Below are 18,285 nucleotides of genomic sequence, written 5' to 3'. Positions count from 1 at the left end.
TCCTGTGTGTAGACAGATAAAGCCCGCAGCTTTGGAAGGCATCCATGGAGATAGTGAGTCAGGAAAAGGGTGCCCAGCTCAGCTGGCTAGACTGGGCAACTCAACAGCGATGATGCCGTCAGAGCCCCCAGGCTAGCGTCTGTCGTGGAATCCATCTTGGCCCTTCGCATACGCTGCAATTGCTTTCCAAAGCCAGTGCTCAGATCATTATCACAGTCTCCCTAGCTCACAAAACACAGGAAGAGGAAGAGCAGATTTTTTTTCTGACCTAAAAATTATAGATAAGGGGTCATCCATGATGAAAGACTGGAAAGGGGCCAAAAGGCAAACATGCAATTAACCGGCTTGATACCTCCAGGCTCCACTCTTGAAAGGGCTCTCCAGCCACACCCCGCCTCACCGCAAAGCAACAATTTTGTTAATAAAAGGGATCAGGTGGAATGTGGTCCTTCAGGGCTTTACATACAAAATTGCTTCTGGAAAAGACAGTGATAGTTTATCCCCTCCAGGTATAATTGGTGATAGAGCTGGGTGCATTTGAAGTACCAGCATTTCGAGTTTCTCTACATCCACATTCCATTCAACAAGGCACTTCAAATTCCGTCCCACGTATTCAGCCTCTCGCTCCCATTTTACACCTGTCCCATTGAAAGTTGTTCGCTCTGACCCTCTTCTCTCCCTTGCTTACCCTGGTTCTAACTGGCAAAGGGCAAGAAAATTTTCAACAGGGAGTTCTTGCTTAACCCCTCAACTTGTAAATGCCATTCCCATAAGACGCTTTCCTAACACTGGCTTCCAAAGTGTTGCAGTCAGGGTCAACAGCCAGGTTCACGTTCTGTTCCTCTCCAGTGAATGCTCTGGGAAGAACGATCCAAAGCTTTCTCAGCTATATGTAGATCACCAAAAACAAAACAAACAGAAAAACCCTGCAGCGCTGCCATTGCTCGTCATTCCTACCACGTGCCACAGTGTGTCCTTGTTCATCTCTCTACTCTGGGTCCTAAGAGGGTAATTGTACAAAAAAAAAGAATGACTGGAAATAATAGGTGAACAGCATCCTGACCCCCAGAAGTTCAGTTTTCTGTCGGGGAGACTGAGAAGATATCACACAGTACAACTCCAAGTACAGTGAAAGAAATGCAGACTCAAAAGCCCAGTCGCACACTAGGAGTTGGTGAAGCCTGTGCCAGGTGTTCCGATGCCACGCTCGGAAGGGCGGCATCTGAGCCAGGCTGGAAGGAGGCGCTGACTGGCTGGAAGGGCCTGACATCGCTTGTTCGGCTGTGTTGGAGTGAGCCTGCCTAGAACCCACTCACCACTCACCAGTATTGAATAAGCGTGGGAGGAGGGGTACACGGCAGTGTCTCTTCAGAAATTGTCCTTTTTCATCTTCCTTTTAAAAGGAGACGGTTATCCTTGTCTTGTAAGGCTGGGAAGGAGGGGACAAACGCTTAGGATATGCAAGAAACATGGGTAGAGATTTTATTTTTCAGCCGGAAGAGGATGAAGTGGGAACAGTCAGAAGTTACTGATAATTTTATCACGTCTGTGGAAACATGACTCTTAAAAGGGAGAATCACCCAGAAAATACCCCATGGGGCCTGAACCTTAGCCATATTATGATTTCTTCCTTCTTAAAGGAATAAAGGTTTACAAAGTAGAGCCTTTTTCCCTCTAAGTAAGGTCACACAGTCCTTTCTCAGTCAGATGTCTGCTCTCAGAATTAACATGTATAAATCCCCTGCTTGAATAGACATCTCCCTAATCTACTTCTGGAGAGGCAAGCACTTCTGTTTAAAACCCACAGGACTCTACCAGCTGAGGCCCAGCCATAAGCGGAGGCTGTAATTAAATCTCACGAAGAACCCATAACCTCAGCCCCGGGGCAGGTCAGCCCTGGGGCAGGTCAGCAAAGGGAAGGCTGCAGGACTGGGCTGGCACTTCACTGTGCCCGTCCAAACTCCAAGGGAACACATCAGCTCAGGGGTCCCGGGACCCTGTGGACAACTGAAGATGCTAAATGCATTGGGGATAACAGCGCATGTGAAACCTACCGGCCAGACTCCTGTCTCTCAGCCTCCTACCACATTTCCTCTTAGGAATAAAGGAACCACAGCACCACCCTGTCGGAGGAGAGCTGCATCCCCAATTTAGACAGCTCTAAAAACAACCTCCTCACCAGTCTCCTCCCTTCTCTTAGACAAGGAGGGTCAGGGCTATGCACTTACATTAGGCTTAGCCTGCCCTGTGTTGGACCAGTGCTTATTATGTGAGACAGCATATGAGTGGAGGGCCATGGCCATGTAGATTTGGGGGACATTTTTGTAAGGCAAGCTCAGAAAAGATTCACATCTGAGAGTAACTTGCTCAGGCCTTCCTATACTCAAAAATAGCAGGGGAGAATGGAAGAGACAGTAAATTAGTGAAGGATAATTATGAGCCAGGCATGGTACGGGTGCTTAGCCTACATTATCTGTTTAATGCTCTTCTCACAACAATCCCACCAGGTGGGTACCTTACCAGCATTTTACAGGTGAGGCAGCTAAAGCTCAGAAGCCTTATAACTGGTCTGTACTCAGAGGGCCATTCGATGGTACAAGTAGGATTTGAACCTGGGTCCACATGACCAATGTCTGGAAGTATGGCTCTGTTGTCTCTGATACAATTTAAGATTCTCAGAAAGTTTGCTTTCATCTGAGAATCTGTTCACCAATTCACCAGCTCAGCAGCTGGCCAACAGCTGTCCAGGGACCGGATTTCCCAGATCATGATTTATGCCCATTATTGGCTATCCAGCGAGGAACTACAAACATGCTACTTGGCATCTCAGAGGAGAAGACAGCAGGGAACACGAGTCGAATTCAAGTAGTTATCTCCATATTTCCAGCCCTTCCAATCCACAACTCCTAACAGGAAGGCCACACCAGCACTGCAGGTTCCCCAGGGCAACACGGTGGGCAGGGACCAGGACCTGGTCCTGGGCTGCTGTGCACTTTCCAGAGCACCGCCTTGAACCCTCCCCCAAGGGTCATCAGAGACCTAAGAATCTGCAAAGTTCCCTGGGACCACAAGAATCCCACCATTACAGGAGGCAGTTTTTTAGAACAGATTCTGTAAAAGGAAACTTTTGCATAATTTCATTTATGAATTTTGTAATTTGGGAAAATGTCAAAACTATAAGAGAAATGTTTTGAAAAAAATAAGGGAAGACTTATACAGAAGACTATCATTTTTATTTTTTTTATTTAGAAAATCTTTTATTTCCTATAAAAATAGGAGTACACCACATGTGATTAAAAAAAATACCCTCAACTTTATGAGGTAGAATTTACATATAATAATGCACATTCATTTTAAGCATACATTTTATTAGTTCTGAGAACTTTTACACCGTTATAACCACCACCATGTTAAAGATATGAAACATTTCCATCATCCAAAACAGAGGCTATCACCAAGTGACAGGATTATAAGGGTAATATTTATTTTCTTTTATGGATCTGAATTTTCTACAGATTCATATGTAGTAGCATGTATTGCTTATATAATAAAGTTTGAGTTACAGTGAGTAACTTAGCTTGCTCATAAAACGAGTATGTGTTGGGCATTAGTAATCAATTGAACTGTATACACAACACACCAGAAGTCATGAAGGGAGAACAAATTCCCCACCAGCACTGCCTCCCCCTGCAACTCTTTTAGAGTCTGGTGATTTGCTGACTTTCCCTCGGTGAAATGGAACTCAATCTATCTTCAGGACCACTCCCAAATTAAAACGAACACAGGGAACACCCTCCCCTAGGACGGAAACACCTCTTTCTAGCAGAAAGCAGAGGTAATGTAAGACCCCCTACTGTCATAAAGCACCCCCTCCCCACCACACCCTGCCCCCCAAGCACTGTAATAAAACCTCCAGACACCACAGAGCTAGAACTGAGAGTGATAATGACCCCAAAGCAATCAGGCAGGTAGCTAGAAGTTGGACAGTCCCTATATTACAAGGCCACTGTTCTCACGGTGTTGTGTTAGATCCTGGATTTGTCTACGTGGCACATTCATAACAGTCAAATGTATTAACTCCTATTTTCTTATTTTTTGTATTCTTGACACTGGCATCTGGGGGCCTTTCAGAGCCTGGGAGAGACTGCACCTCCCAGAACTAGCCAATTCTTAGCAACCACCAAGAGCTCAGACAGGAGCATGCCTTTCATATACAAGCCAACCACCCCAGAGTCTACACCTGCAAAGCACCTCCCTATCTAACTCTCACACACCAGCCCTCATGTCCCCGGCCCGAAGTCATCCCAGGACCAGGTCCCAGGCACCCTGAGACCACACCTATAGTCCAAAGCCCACGGGAACTATTCAAACAAGCCAGTGCTAAAATGTTCACTCGGCCCCACTTCACCTCCTTGGAAACCCCAGTAAAGGCTCTGGCCAAGGCTTTCTCCTTGCTCCTGTCTCCTGCCTCCTGACCACCCTGATGCTTCCTGTGGTGTGACTCCTCCTCTCAAAAAAAGTAATAAAAAATTATCTTTCAGTGGCATTGGACTCTCTGCACCATCATTCAGTCATACATCTATAAATTAAGACCTGAGCCCAGAACAGCCACCAATCCCAAGTACCCAGAAAAGGCTTCCAGGCAGAAACCAAGCAGCCACCGCCAGACCCATACGCTTGAAATCACAGGAGGGAGCAATCCCTCTGAGGCTGGCATCTATCAACCCGGTTACTGGGGGTGCCCCCGGGGACGTTCAGTCCCGCCTGAAGCCAACTATCTGAACGGCACAGGAACAGGGGCTCCTGAGGCACCCTGAGAGATGAGAGACGGCGAAGGGAGGGAGAAGCCAGCAGGCAGAGCGAGTGGTACAACCCAGGCACCCTCGCAGTCTGGAGAGCAGCCACTGTTTCCGCCCAGAACTCTGAGTCACAGGGAAAAGGTAAAATTATGATGCTTATCTGCTACTTCTTAAAGCGGGAAAGCACATAATGTACTGCCGATTTTTTCAAGAAAAACTGAATAGAGTTTCGCCTGTAATTGGGCAGAACCTTAATTACTTAGAAAACTCACTCATTCTGAATTCCTCCTTCCCAGAAGACTCCAGTGTAAATGAGGCACCACTGTATTTTTATCATACGACTCTTAGTTTATTCTAGCTCTTCTCAAAACATTTCTAGGATGTCTCAGCCCTGTTCTATCAACCTCAGCCCTCCTCCCCACACCTCTTCAACACCTGCTCTCCACACAACCACCACCAGGACACATTTACCTAGCATTTCTGTACTGGGCACAAAGGACTCAATGTAAAAAAAAAAAAAAAGTGATACATATTGCCAAAGCCCCTTCCTTGAGCAAAAATTCCACAAGTAAAAAAGCCAGTGATACATATCGATGTCTTTAGGAATAAGAGACCATACACAACCCTGAGAAGCTTTTGCTAAGACCACACAGCACAGGATAAGGAACTAAATGATTAACAACCTTTTAGGGAAGATGGAGTACCTCCAGATCTAGTTTTCCTAAAACTGCCTATAACTTTTATTTACGTCAGTTTAGACACAAACACAACCTCTGGGAATACGTGTGCAGGCCTATTTGTTTTCCCACCCAGCTGTCTTTGGGAGGCCTGCTGTCGCTGCCCATTCTGCTGAGGACCCAGACATGTCCCAAGTCAGGCAGAGACAGACCCCACAAATAGGATCAGGCATTTCAACTGCCGAGAACAAAGAACAAAAAAACTGAGAAACAAATGAACTCATAAATCAAAGTAATAGCAACAGTCAGAAGAAAGGCCGCATCTTTAGGGTCGGGCTACGTGAGACTCCTTCGTGTGTCTCCCACCTCTTATGAGTGTGCTAGGAGTGTACGAGATGTACTGTTGTTCGTGACGAGTACTTAATTTCTGTGATCATGTATATTATTTCAGTTTTAGAGGGTGCCATTTCCCCTGTCAACCCTAAGGGGGCTGCATGTAGTCATCTGGTTTGCTTCTGTAATGACAGGTGGGCTAGCAGCTCCTAGGGGTGAGGTCAAATGTCCAACAAAACAGTTCATGAACTGGAAGAAGTTTGAGAAGTATGAATCTGGAGTAATACTGGCCACAATTAAACCGAAAACTTCTGGAGCTCTAAGCCACACATCCTTCCCACACAGTAGCCTCCTGTGTTCTGAGAGTGACATCTACAAAGAAAGCCACTGCTGGTGCAGGAGCAGTGTCCGGGGTCTCATGCACCTGGCATACAGACCTCACTCAAGCTGACCGAATTAGCCCAACAAGTCAATGGCAGGAGAGAAGGGATCCACAAAAGAGAAATGCAGTGGCAGCAGCCTGAAACATCTTTAGCATTCACACAATTGTCACATGTGTGTGAGGAAGAGACTGCTCCATGTCCTAATCTACCTCTTCCTCTCCTAGGTAGTTCCAAGGCAGCCAGGACAGTCAGAGACGATGAAAGGGTACGCACTGTTCACAAAACAGCTTTGCTTCTGCCCCTAGGATGGAGCTTACTACTCTGGCCGCAAGGGCAGCGGTGACATTCTGTTCCAACCTCAGGGCATGTCTTCCTCCCAGTGAGCTCTCTGGGGGCTCCGAGGACCTGTCTTCAAGAGCACACCTTGCAGGGTGCAAGGCTGCCCACTTCAGGAAACTCCCATGTACGAAAGGCACTTGCAAACTAGACATAACTTTAAAGGAGGAGGTATCCTCTTTAAATGCACAACTTTAAAAACACTCGGCTCCTCTAGAGGAGACAGATTAAATTGTACAAGTCCACCACCACACTAACCAAAGGCTCAAAGCTAACACTAACCAGTGTTGGCACAAAAGGATGCCACGTGCCTCCTGACGTACAGAGGAAGGCGTAAATCATCCTTTATATGATGTTCCTCACAAAAATACATCCAATAGTGAGGAATTATCAGACAAACCCAAACTTCTAGAAAGTTACTGGCTTATACCCTTCAAAAATGTGAATGTCATCAAAGACTTTAAAAAGCTGAGAAACTCTTCCTAAGGAAGAGAGACTGGGAAGCCATGACACCTCAACACAATCTGTGCGGTCTCAGACTGAATCCTAAACTGGGGGGAGAAAAAGTCATTACTGTGATAAGTGGCAAACTTTGGATAAGAACTGTGCATTTAACAACAGTACATCAATGTTTTATGTCCTGTTTTTACTGATTGACCTGTTGTCATGGAAAGAACACGCCTGTTGCCAGGAAAGGCATGTTGAAGTATCTGGGGGTAAAGGGGCATGATGCGTGTAACTTTCCAATGGTTCAGAAAAGATGGTACATAATATGGAGAATGATAAATCAAAGGTGGCAAAACAGACAATTAATGGATTTAGATTAGACTATACAGAAGTTCATATTCTTCTTGCAACTTTTCTGTAAGTTTGAAATTATTTCAAAAGAAAGTTTGTTTTTCTTATAGCCATTTTCAGGAACCTTAATGACTTCAGTGTCTTTAAGGCTCAGAACATGGCTCTGCTAATGCCATTTTTCTCTACATTTGTGCAGAAACTCATTCAGGTAAGCAGCCTCATTGGCTAGCTTAGAATAAAGTATTTTAAAACAACACAAATTCAAAGTCTATTTACAAAGCATTTCCATGGTAACACCTGTTGAATAAGGCAAGGCCCTCTCCCCATACTGAATTCATTCATCACCACCTACCCACTCACAGATCCTCTTTCAACTCCAAGCCAACTGGACACCTGGCCCGAGCTGGGCCAAGGACTCCCCTGGAAGTTGAGGCAAAGGCGCTAATCTAGTTTTGATCCGCAGGGGAGTGGTAGCACTCTACAGAAATATCCCAGAGCGGCTTCTCGGAGAAAGAGCACACAAGCGAGCATGCACTGGTGAGTCCCCGATGTGTTCACTGAGGTACACAGCAAGCGCTCAGTAAAGGCCAGCTGCACTGACAACCCACAGACTCCAGTCACTTTATTTAAGCCAGCTCACCCGTGGCTCTGCTCCTCACCACAAAGAGCCTTGACAAGAGCAGAAGTCTATCAATACAACAGGAGGAACAGCCACCATAAGCTATTACACAGCCAGGCAGAGCTTGGAGTGCAGACACCCGCTTTACCTTTTGCCATAGGAAGGGATGGCTCCTTCTGTTCTCCTCATGCTCAGAGCCTCTTATCCAGGGACAAACTGGCTGCAGCACAGTGTACAGCTTGTGAGGAGCCCACTCCACTTCTGCTGGGCATCATGCAGTGTGGCCAATAGCAGGAAGTGGAGACGTGGGCCCTGACCAGTCAGACCCCGATCCCTGGAGCTACTTCTGCCTCTCACCTCCCTGTAAGCCTGCAACACAGTCACACCTGTCTGACCCTGTGACAGGCAGAATGTCCCCCAAAGATGTCTATGTCCTAACCTCCAGACACTGAGTATGCAAAATGGACTTTGCAGGTGTGATTAAGGGTCTTAAGATGGGAGACTGTCTTGGATTATCCACATGGGTCCAACAGAACCAAAAATGTTCTTAAAAGCAGAGAACCTTTCCCAGCCATCATCAGAAGAAGATGAAGAAGCTGGGTTTGAGGATGGAGGATGGGGATTTGAAGAGGCAGATGGCCTCGAGAAGCAGGGGAAAAGACAACGAAATGGATTCTCCCCTGGGGCCCCAGAAGAAACCTAGCCCTGCCCACGCCTTGATTCCAACCCAGTGAGACTCAGCAGATTTCTAATCTAGAAAATGGTAAGACAATAGATTTGTGGTATTTTAAGTCACTACGTTTGTGGTTGTTTGTGACAGCAGCAACAGAAACTAACACAGACTTTCTCTCATCTGGAAATGTGTGGGTTTTCATCCTTTCTGAGAAGTGGGGCTAGTAGGGCCTAGAGTCTACCTCTTGACACCCCCAGAAAACCCTGGGACACCCTTAAAAACACCTTGGCCTTTGACCAAGTGATCTGTAAAGATAATTTACAAAACGGATGACTTTCATGTCAGACTGAACCTATTTTGTATCATCTGCCCTTGTTTTGTACAACATTTGCCGCCAGAACTCTAATCTTTCCTTTTTTAGTAATAAAAATAAAATCTGTCCCAAGTTGCTCAGTAATGAACGGACCCCAGTGTCCCAGAGCACTAGCATCCAAATCACATCCAAATCCATCAGTACACTCACCCCAGCAACCACGCCCACCCCAGAGGGCTTTTGTGATCCAGCAGTGAAATCACCAGGGCCACCTTCCAGAACTCTGAGTCATCCTCACCATAGCAGGTCCAAGCAGCAGCAGCAGCAGCAGCAGCTGGATTATGAACTCGAGGCAGCCCAAACCCTGCCCTGGAAATCCAGCTGCCGCACAAGGGTCACGCCCCCCCATTCCCACCTCATTACTTTCCCTAACATCTCCTGGGAGCACTGCAGCTGGCCAAAAGACATGCTGCCAAATGCAGTCCATGGGTGCAGGGATGCGCTCCAGCTACATTGCGGGAGCCACTCAACCGACTGCCTCTCCTCTCAGAGGGCGTTTGAGGGTATTTTTTTATCATTCAAATATTTCCATTAAACAAAACATCTGGGGGAGACAGCTACTGTCCTAACTACTATGCGGTCTCACTAAGAAGGCCCATGCCAAGCCTCGTGGCTGTTGTCAAGATGGTTTGTTTTAGAGTAGAGCCTATTTGGAGCTTCCACTTCTTCATTCTACCAACAGCTGAAGAGTGTGTGCCCACTGCCCCCTCACTGAGCAGTTGCAGGGTAAGGTCAAGGCAACCCAAGGCTGATCCAGAGAAAAGGGCTATAATTGCTTCTGACAATTTTTGTTGCAGCTACTCAGCACCGAAGCCCACCAGGTAGGCTGTCCAGATCTTCCCAGAGAAAAGGCTACATGACTTCCAAAGGGAAGAACATAGTTAAATTGATGACTTGCACTAGGAATGATTCTGGCCCCAAACGCTGGTCTGTCCTCAGCACTCAGGTGCAGAAATCTGTCAGACAGGGTGCCGGCTTCTGCACAGGGGAAGCCTGTTCCAAGGTGGGCAGGTCAGCAAAGCTCACTCCACAGGGAATTTTATCAGCCCGTTATCATCCTGTCATCGTCTGCTCTTGTTAAATACGAGATCCGCCACAGATGCCTGCCAAGTGACAGAGAGGGACCATGAGTCTGCCTTCAAGAAAAGGGCTTCTGGCAAAGGCCACAGTAATTTGGGGAGCCCAGGAGACCCCAGCCATGGACTGCGCGGCGTGGCTGCAGCGAGTGTGCCAAGGAGCTTCCCTCTGAGCAAGAATGGAGGGAGGGGAACTGAAAAGAGAGGCCGAGGTGGCCATGGGCAGCAAGGAACAGCCTCTAGCCTGACCCATATCTTCTCTCTCACATGCGCTTGAGCACAGGTGATTGCTTCTGAGCATCTATCTATTAACAAGTCAGCACCGCTGGACCTAAACAAGAAGAGAAGGGAAGAAGACAAGGGGCCCTTGGAGAGAACTGGCCAAGTCCATTGAAGTTCTGTGATAAGTCGTAAAGGCTGAACCAACAGTCTAGAAAGGTTATCCTGGCAGCCCCTGCTGGTCAGAAGCTTTGTTTGAAGCCCTATGAACCCCAGACCTGGCATGGCTATATTTTTTTAACACATTTTAAAGATTAACAACATCCAGTGCTAGTGAGGGTCCCCATACAGTTGTTTGGAATATAAATTACATCATCACGTAAAAGGTGGATTTTTAAAGGTGCATCTTTTCACCTTGAAATTCTACAGAAATTCCTACATGGTCTACAAATAAGTATTATGAAACTGCTCATTGCAATATTACAAGAAGGAGGAGAAGGGAAAGGGGGAAGGGGAAAGGGAAGAGGAAGGAGAAGGGGAAAGAAGAAGAGGGGAGGGGAGGAGTAAGGGGAGGGGAGGGAAAAAGACCAGCTAGCAACAAGAAAATGAAGCCTTACATAATGTAACTTTTCATGTTAAAAAAATGTAACAACATAAATAATGTGTAGCCTTTCAATATGGGCTAGGTTTGTGTTAGCATGGAACCCATGTCTGGGATACTAGTTTTTAAAAATATGTTACACAGAACACTGTGACACTATATTATTTTCGTTGGGGGAAAAAAACATGCTTTCTCACATACAAAGGGTCAGGAGGACTTTATTTTTAGAGTCCTGATACCACCTTGGAAACATTTTTCCTTTTTGGCAAAAGCAAATGGGGTTAATACAGTTTATTGTTCTTAAGCCAGGTTAAGAGCCCTGTCTGTAAGAAGGGACAATAAAAACTGGCTAATTCCCAGCCAGCCATTCCTTTAATTAGAAATCGTGCTTTTTAGGCTTTTCTTTTTTAATACAGAGAAACACGCCTCTGCAGGTCCCGAACGAGAGAAAGAATTGTGACTGGATGTCACCGTGGACCCACAGCTGCAGACAAGTAATGAAATGGATCGGAATCCCAGTTTGCTGGAGTAGGCCAGGCTGCAGGCAGAATCCTCCGGGACCCCCATCCCAACTGCCCCGGGAGCAATGCTGGTTCTAGGGCTGAGACATTCTGAATGACAGAGGTTGACGGGATTCTGCCTTGAGGCAGAAGCCACAAGCATGTCAAGACAGTAAGTATCTGAATACTGTTCAGGAGAAAGGTGCCCGTGCCTCTGTCCCTGGAATGCTCAAGTGTGTTTCATCCTGATAAAAGGTAAAAAGGTACAGTGTGGTGCAAGGAGAGGAGACAGTCAGTCCCAAGTGCGGCTTGTAACCTGGGGGGGCCCTGGAAGACTGGGAGCCCTGGCAGACACGGCCATTGTAGAGAACATTACGTGGAAAACTCCTTTTCCCCTTTTATAAATCCTTTCTCTTCCTTTTTTTAAAATATTAGCAGGTTTTAAGTTACATTTATAACTTTGCAAAGTGAAAAAACATTTTAAAGAAATTCAAACAAAACTTGTTATAGGAAAAAATGTACTTTTTTTTAGACACCCACAGAGCATCTTCCATTTGCTCTCTCCCACGACTGCAGATAACAGAAGACTCCAGAGAGGAGGGCTTCTGAAGTCCGCAGGCAGCTGGGAAACACCCGCCATGAGTTCACGCATGAAGACTTAGCAGCACAGGCCAACCCGGCCAGTGTTGCGGCCCCTGTGTTTCTGCAGAGACCCACCAGCGGTGCCTGAAAGCCGTTGCTCTCCAAACAGGCTGACTTTAGGGCGGCAAGTGGAAGGAGGGAAATCACACCACTGGGTTCATTTAACAAATGTCTGGGCTCACGGCTGAGTGCTGGGTCTTGGGGGACTGGATGGACGAAGCAAAAACCTTCCCCTCAGTGGATTCACCTCTACAGAGAAATTGGCTTCAGATGCAGGAAAAGAGCTCAACTGGAGGGAATTCAGCCAGACACAGGTGGAACAAAGAATCAGTGGCCAAAATGAGTACACAGTGCTCTAAAGGCATCATATCTAAAACAACTCTAAGTCAAAGTCATCTCCCTTCTTTCACTGTTGAGGAAACAGGTCCAGAAAATAGAAGCTACTAGTCACTGATGCCTGTATGAGAAACTGAGACTTGTCAACACACACAAAGACGTAAGTTATACACCACAGAGCAGGGATGCGCCTCCAGTTCCCACTAGCTATGGAGCCTGGACTCTGGATAAAAAAGCGAGCATAACCCTGTAAGCCTAAATAAGCAAGAAGGGGTTGCTTTTAAGACCCAGTTCCATCCCTGTGTGGGTGGGCCCATCCCAGCACTCCAGGGGGGAGGTACAGGCATGGATTTAGTAACACAGAGTTTGCATACAAGTGTAATAGCATGGTTCCTGTCGTTGCCCAAAAAGTAAGAGCAGAGTGCATACCTTGCCATGGAAGCCTGGCTACGTGGCTTCAACTTAATTCTGCATTTGGTGTGGAGTGGCTCAGAATATACATGAAGCCAAAATCAAGGGGCCTAATTGAAAACCTAAAATCCATAAAGCATGAGAACAGCCTATCCAATACATAATAGACACAATAACCCTGAGCAGAGACAGGCTCTTTGGAGATGGTCTTTGATGGTCTTTGATCCCACAGGGTGGCTAGAAAACGGTTTTCAGAACACCCTGAGTCAGCCCGACCCCTCAGCTTCTGCTGCCGCGCCATGAGCTTTCGGGGACTGACTGCAGCGCTGGCTCCAAGGCTCACCGGCAGCCATTGCAGTCCCCACAGAGAGCTGTCCCTGGGAAGCTGGCGGAGGCCAGCAGAGGGGGTTGAGAAACTGGCCTCCAAATCAACAAACACATGCTTGCCTCTTCCCTGTTCATCTGTCCACACATTGAGCAGGATCTTCCCTTGATTCAAGGGGCTCAAGTGCTATAGAAACAACCCTTTAGAGTGGACACACAGGGGTATAATTGGGGAGGGAGAGAGATAGCAGAAAATAATAGAAATAATCAGCGACTTGGGGCCCAACAGACTGGCTAAATCCCTTACCCAGGCCCTACTTGCTGTGCGGCCCCAGGCAAATTACCTCACCTCTGCCCTCAGTCTCACCCTCTGTAAAACAGTGACAACCTGGCTCCTGGGCTGTGGGAAGGCTGGAAGCACAAGACCGTGTGACAGGCACTTTGCCCAGTGCCTAGTGCATCTTAAGTACTCTATAAACGGCTGCTAAAACTGTTAACTTCTCAAGTGGAGGATCCAGTTGGCTCCTTGTGAAAACTAAACACAGCCTTTGACAGGTCTGCCTGCAGCAGCGCAGTGGTGCCGAGCCCACAGCCACACGGGGGTGTCTCAAGGGAACAGCCCCAGGCCAGCCTGGACCCAAGACTCTGCTGGCAAAGTCGCCCTGAACTTCTCGCTCGGCCAGCTCTGAGGTTTCTGTGGTCAGTCCCCAGCATGGCCTCCCTTCTCCACACCCTACTCAAGTGCTACATTAGCCCAGCTGACACGGGAACCTGAAGAACCAGGGGAAAAAAAAACACCTTTGGTCTTTTTAGAAATACTAACATGGAGTAGCCACACTGTGGAGACCCCCACAGGATTTCATCTCATAAATCTAAAAGGCACATTATTTAAGGTAGGATTTCATTGGCAAAATCACAACCGATAATAACAATAATGAGGTACAAACTCACAGACACGGGCGAGAGTAACAGGCTCCCCTATTCTCCAGCCAGGCTCATGTTCCTGACCACTCGGCCCCACACCACTGAAGCCAGACGGGATCCCAGTGGGTGTCTGGGTGGCTTCACAGATCCAGACCGCAGGCAGTTTACCAAGAGTCACACTCAAGGCCAAGTTTCATATGCATCAAGGAGCTTAGACCTTCCTTCTCCGAGTGTGATCTACAACCCAGAGGCATGGGTATCACCTGGGGCTGGTTAGAAATGCAGAATCTCAGGCCCCACCCAGACTACCCAGGCAGAAACTGCATTTTAACAGTACCCCCAGATAACACTGGTTTAGAGTATTCACAACAAAGTCTACCCAGATACAGTTGTGATAGTTTATTTAGGTTTCTACTTGATCTTTTCCTTTCTTCCTGGAAGTCCATGACAGCATCAACTGCCTACCTTAGCCACTGGCAGGTAGTGCTCAAATATTCATTGGTTGAATGAATGAATGAACGAATGAGTGATCTACCAAGTGACTGAAAACACCTATCCTGTTTTAAGTGCAAAGAAAGATGCCAGCAAGGGTCTGAGAAAGAGAACACCTGGAGTTGGCAGGAAGACGTCTTCTAAGAAGGCCATCAGACAAAGCCTCTCTAAAAGGGGTTGGCCTGAGGGGTTGCATTAGGATAAGACTGGATGAATGCTGGAGAAGAAGACAGCAGGCAGAGGGAACAGCACCTGAAGGTGCCACCCTGGAGAGGCTTTTCCTATAGGCCAGTAAAGATAGAGAACTATATTTGCCTCTGCCAATAGGACAAAGACACGCCACGGAGGCAGATTCAGAAGGCCCCACCACCATTATGACTGTTGGGGACAAAAAGGCTGTGTCTGAAGTCTCAGCTGCCTCACCAAGGCTCTTGGAGCTCAGTATGAGGGAGGCTGGCTGTAGAGACAGGCAGTCCATCAGCTGCCCTGGGCAGACTTTGTGACTGCTGGCCACAACCCCTCCGGGCCTCCGGTTCCACTGGTCTGCTGTTGCTCGAAAGGTAGAAACGTGGACTTTACTCACTGCTGTCAACTAGTCAGTCCAGGAATGGTGGGGAGCCAAGCATCCACGGGTCCAGGAGCCCAGTCCAGATGTTACCCTGCAGCAGCACACTGGCAAAGAAGAGAAACGACAGGTATCATCAGTGCAGGTGGCCACATCGGCAAGTGAGCAACACTCTCCCGACACTGAGTGACCCTGGCGCGGTTTGGCTTACAAAGAGGGTGAGAAGAAAACGTTCGTGTGGGGCAAACAGTCTTGGAGCGCTGGGCGGTGGCACGGCTTGGGAGAGGCACCATCCCACTACCAGCAGCTCCGGGCAGCCTCTCTCTCCGCGAATCCCACAACGCAGAGTCCAGACACACAGCTGCAAAGAGCCCTTGGAGAGCATCGGCCCGACCCCACTCTTTACAGATGTGGAAAACCAAGGCTCAGAAAGAAAACAGGCCTTGTCCACAGTCAGCAGCGAGTAATGGCAAGTTCAGGAATGGACTCACAGGACCAAGGCTATAAAGCTTAAATTTACCTGTAAATTACCTTCCTTAATAACACTCAGTTTCCCAATAAATATTATCCTCATTCTGTCTGGCTCTTAGCTGAGGGGAAGAGACCAGAAGTCTGCAGCGCCGCATTTCAGCCATTCCCCTAGTTCTTTCTCCTCAATCCCCAAGGGCATTCCACAGCCAAACTGAACCTCCTGGTTTTCTTCAAAAACAAAATTTTTAAAAAGCAAAAACAAAACCCCAGAACTGCTCACACTTGAGTACAAGAAGAAGATCTAATAAATTTTGAGAAGAACCTGAAGACCTAAAACCTGTGAATTTTTGAGATATAAAGAATAGCACAGAACTAAAAAGAAAGCTGCTTTTCCATGTGTGAGGGTCACAGTCTCTGGAGCCCAGAACCCTCCCGGAAGCAGTACCTTTCAAAGAGAGTGTTGTCAAGGGCTGAGCGAGTTGTCAAGGGTCATGTTGTTAAAATGAAATAGATGATCAAAATGCTAATTCTCTAGGAAGTATCTTCTGATTATAGTTTTTTAAAACTAATCTTCATCTAAGTATATATTTAAATCATAATTATCTAAATAGCTGTGCCTCTTCCTCTGGGATTCCAGTTCCAGCTGACTCTGACAAGTCGGAGGGACCTTGGGCACATCACGCCTAACCTTACAGACCCCTCGGTCCACTCACCTGCAAAGAGTGTGGGCAGGATAAAACTCAGGTGTCTCTCAGCTACAGAATTCCAAACTGCCCTTACAAAGCTGCAAGTACCTCACGTTAAGTCAGCTTATGCAAAGCATAATTACCCGCCTACTTTGCAGAAGTGAATGTCAGTCATTATAAATTTAAATTGCCATATCTCTTAGGAAATAACTATGAGGTTAGTGTAACAATAGTTGTATTTTGTTTCTAAGGAATTAGCTTCAGCAATGACAAATCTGTCTCCACCCTCACTAAATGGGCATTTGGATCTGTTTCCCCAAAGATCCATTATTATTTATAAAGCAAAAGGGTTTCTTTTGCATCAAGTGGAATTTCATAAAGTGGAATTTAGGCAATGAGGTCATTTGTTTTGAAAATACAACCATTCCAATTTTTTCTTTCAGTTTAGCATGCTAGTTACTCTGGGTTAGGAGAAAGAGATGGAGGTTTCCGAGAAAACGCAAAGCCTGTCAGGCCACCCACAGCATAACCAAGGATTCCACCCTGGACAATCCATGTGTGTACGACTCACTGTTCATACGCCCTTGCAACAGTTCAGCACGCTCAAATGTACAAAGCCAATGCAGATTCACACTCAAGCAGACTCAACACACATCAAGAAATCTCCAACAACCCCAGGATTCATTTAAAAACAAACACAACCCACCACAATGGCCACGTTACTCCTTATCCTAATGGGGAAGGAGGGTCCACAAACTCCTCTGGAAATAGGATGGACTGTTTTTCCCCCTCAAAGAATGAAATGCCTTCAGTTTCAAAGGGCTTGTGAGCCCCCTGAAATTTCTCTCTGTGCCTCTGGTTAAGGACCCCTGCTTAATTAAAATGTTACAAGGAATCCCCTTTTGAAACTCTCTCTCTCTCTCTCTCTCTCTCTCTCTCTGAACTTTCTACAACCCCTTTGCAAATGGTGTTGTGCATGGCAACCCCATTTACAAAGTGATACCCAAGGGCGGGGACCAGTAAGAAAATGGTCTTTCTGCAGCACTGTGTGGAAGAGTATGACTCTGCTCCAGCAATTCTAACAACTGTTTGGGAGCCCTCTGCTTCTCCTGGGATCTTTTGTGGAACAGTTTCAACATGGACCTTCCCAAAGCTATGACTGTGCTTGATACTCAATTTCCAAAACTTAAAAAATACACATCCTTTAGGACTGCATACATAGGTAATAAGAATAAGAATGAGAAAAGCAAGAACTGGCTAAAACAAAAAGTTGAGACACTTGTCACCTCTGAGAGGAAGAGGGAGCTTCTAAGGCAGGGGTCCCTGACCCCCAGGCCACAGACTGGTACTGGTCCCAGGCTTATTAGGAATCAGGCCGCACAGTAGGAGGTGAGCGGCAGGCAAGCCAGTGAAGCTTGCTCCCTTTACTGCCTGAGCTCTGCCTCCTGTCTCCCCACTGTCCATGGAAAAATGGTCTTCCATGAAACCAGTCCCTGGTGCCAAAAAAGGTTGGGAGCCATTGCTCTAAGGTATTCAAGGTATTCATCGTGTTGATTTCTTAATCTGGTTGTTGGCTTCAAAAATGCTCTTTTTAAGCTCTTTGAATTATACCTGTACATTTTATAGACTCTTCTATATGTATGTCGGAGTACAGCAATTATGACAAATGACAGATTCATGTCAGTGACCTCCCAGAGTTCTCGGCTCCGGTTTAAGAACATCAATAACCCTGTGGAGTGAGTCCCGTGCTGGTCAAGGGGTGTGGCCTGACACTGAACCAAGTTCTGGCCCCAGAGGCTCCGTCTATAAATACATTTCACTTAAAAGTCCACACCCTGAGACAGTCCTGTACTCTGGGCTGAGGCCACAGTGACCTCTGACACTGCCTGTCCCTCTGGGAAAAGCTGGTGTTAGGTTTCGCAAACCCATTGGTCTTTCCTCTTACACGCCCTGCAGGCCTATTTCCTCTGGCACATTCTGTTACCATGAACAATAGTCAGTATGTATTCCTAAAGAGCTAAGAAAGGAGCAAAGGCCCAGACACTTC

At 46.9% G+C, this 18,285-nt stretch overlaps 1 protein-coding gene and 1 non-coding gene across 4 annotated transcripts in view; both read right to left on the bottom strand.

Annotated features, from left to right (window-relative positions):
- The window catches only part of TLN2 (talin 2), a 414,657-nt gene that overhangs the window by 327,889 nt on the left and 68,483 nt on the right, over positions 1–18,285 (bottom strand). For all 3 annotated transcript variants that reach the window (XM_036034328.1, XM_028507760.2, XM_036034319.1), the window contains exon 2: positions 15,100–15,188. The gene's annotated coding sequence lies outside the window, so the exon portion shown is untranslated. The remainder of the gene's footprint in view (positions 1–15,099; positions 15,189–18,285) is intronic.
- On the bottom strand, positions 7,429–7,558 carry LOC114493704. Its single transcript, XR_003684311.1, has one exon. It is a non-coding gene; the product is annotated as a small nucleolar RNA SNORA33 (small nucleolar RNA).

This window comes from Phyllostomus discolor, chromosome 1 (assembly GCF_004126475.2).
Source record: "Phyllostomus discolor isolate MPI-MPIP mPhyDis1 chromosome 1, mPhyDis1.pri.v3, whole genome shotgun sequence".
NCBI classification, from domain to species: domain Eukaryota; kingdom Metazoa; phylum Chordata; class Mammalia; order Chiroptera; family Phyllostomidae; genus Phyllostomus; species Phyllostomus discolor.
The sequence above is the reverse complement of the archived record's forward strand: the minus strand, read 5'-3'. Positions and strand labels throughout refer to the sequence as shown.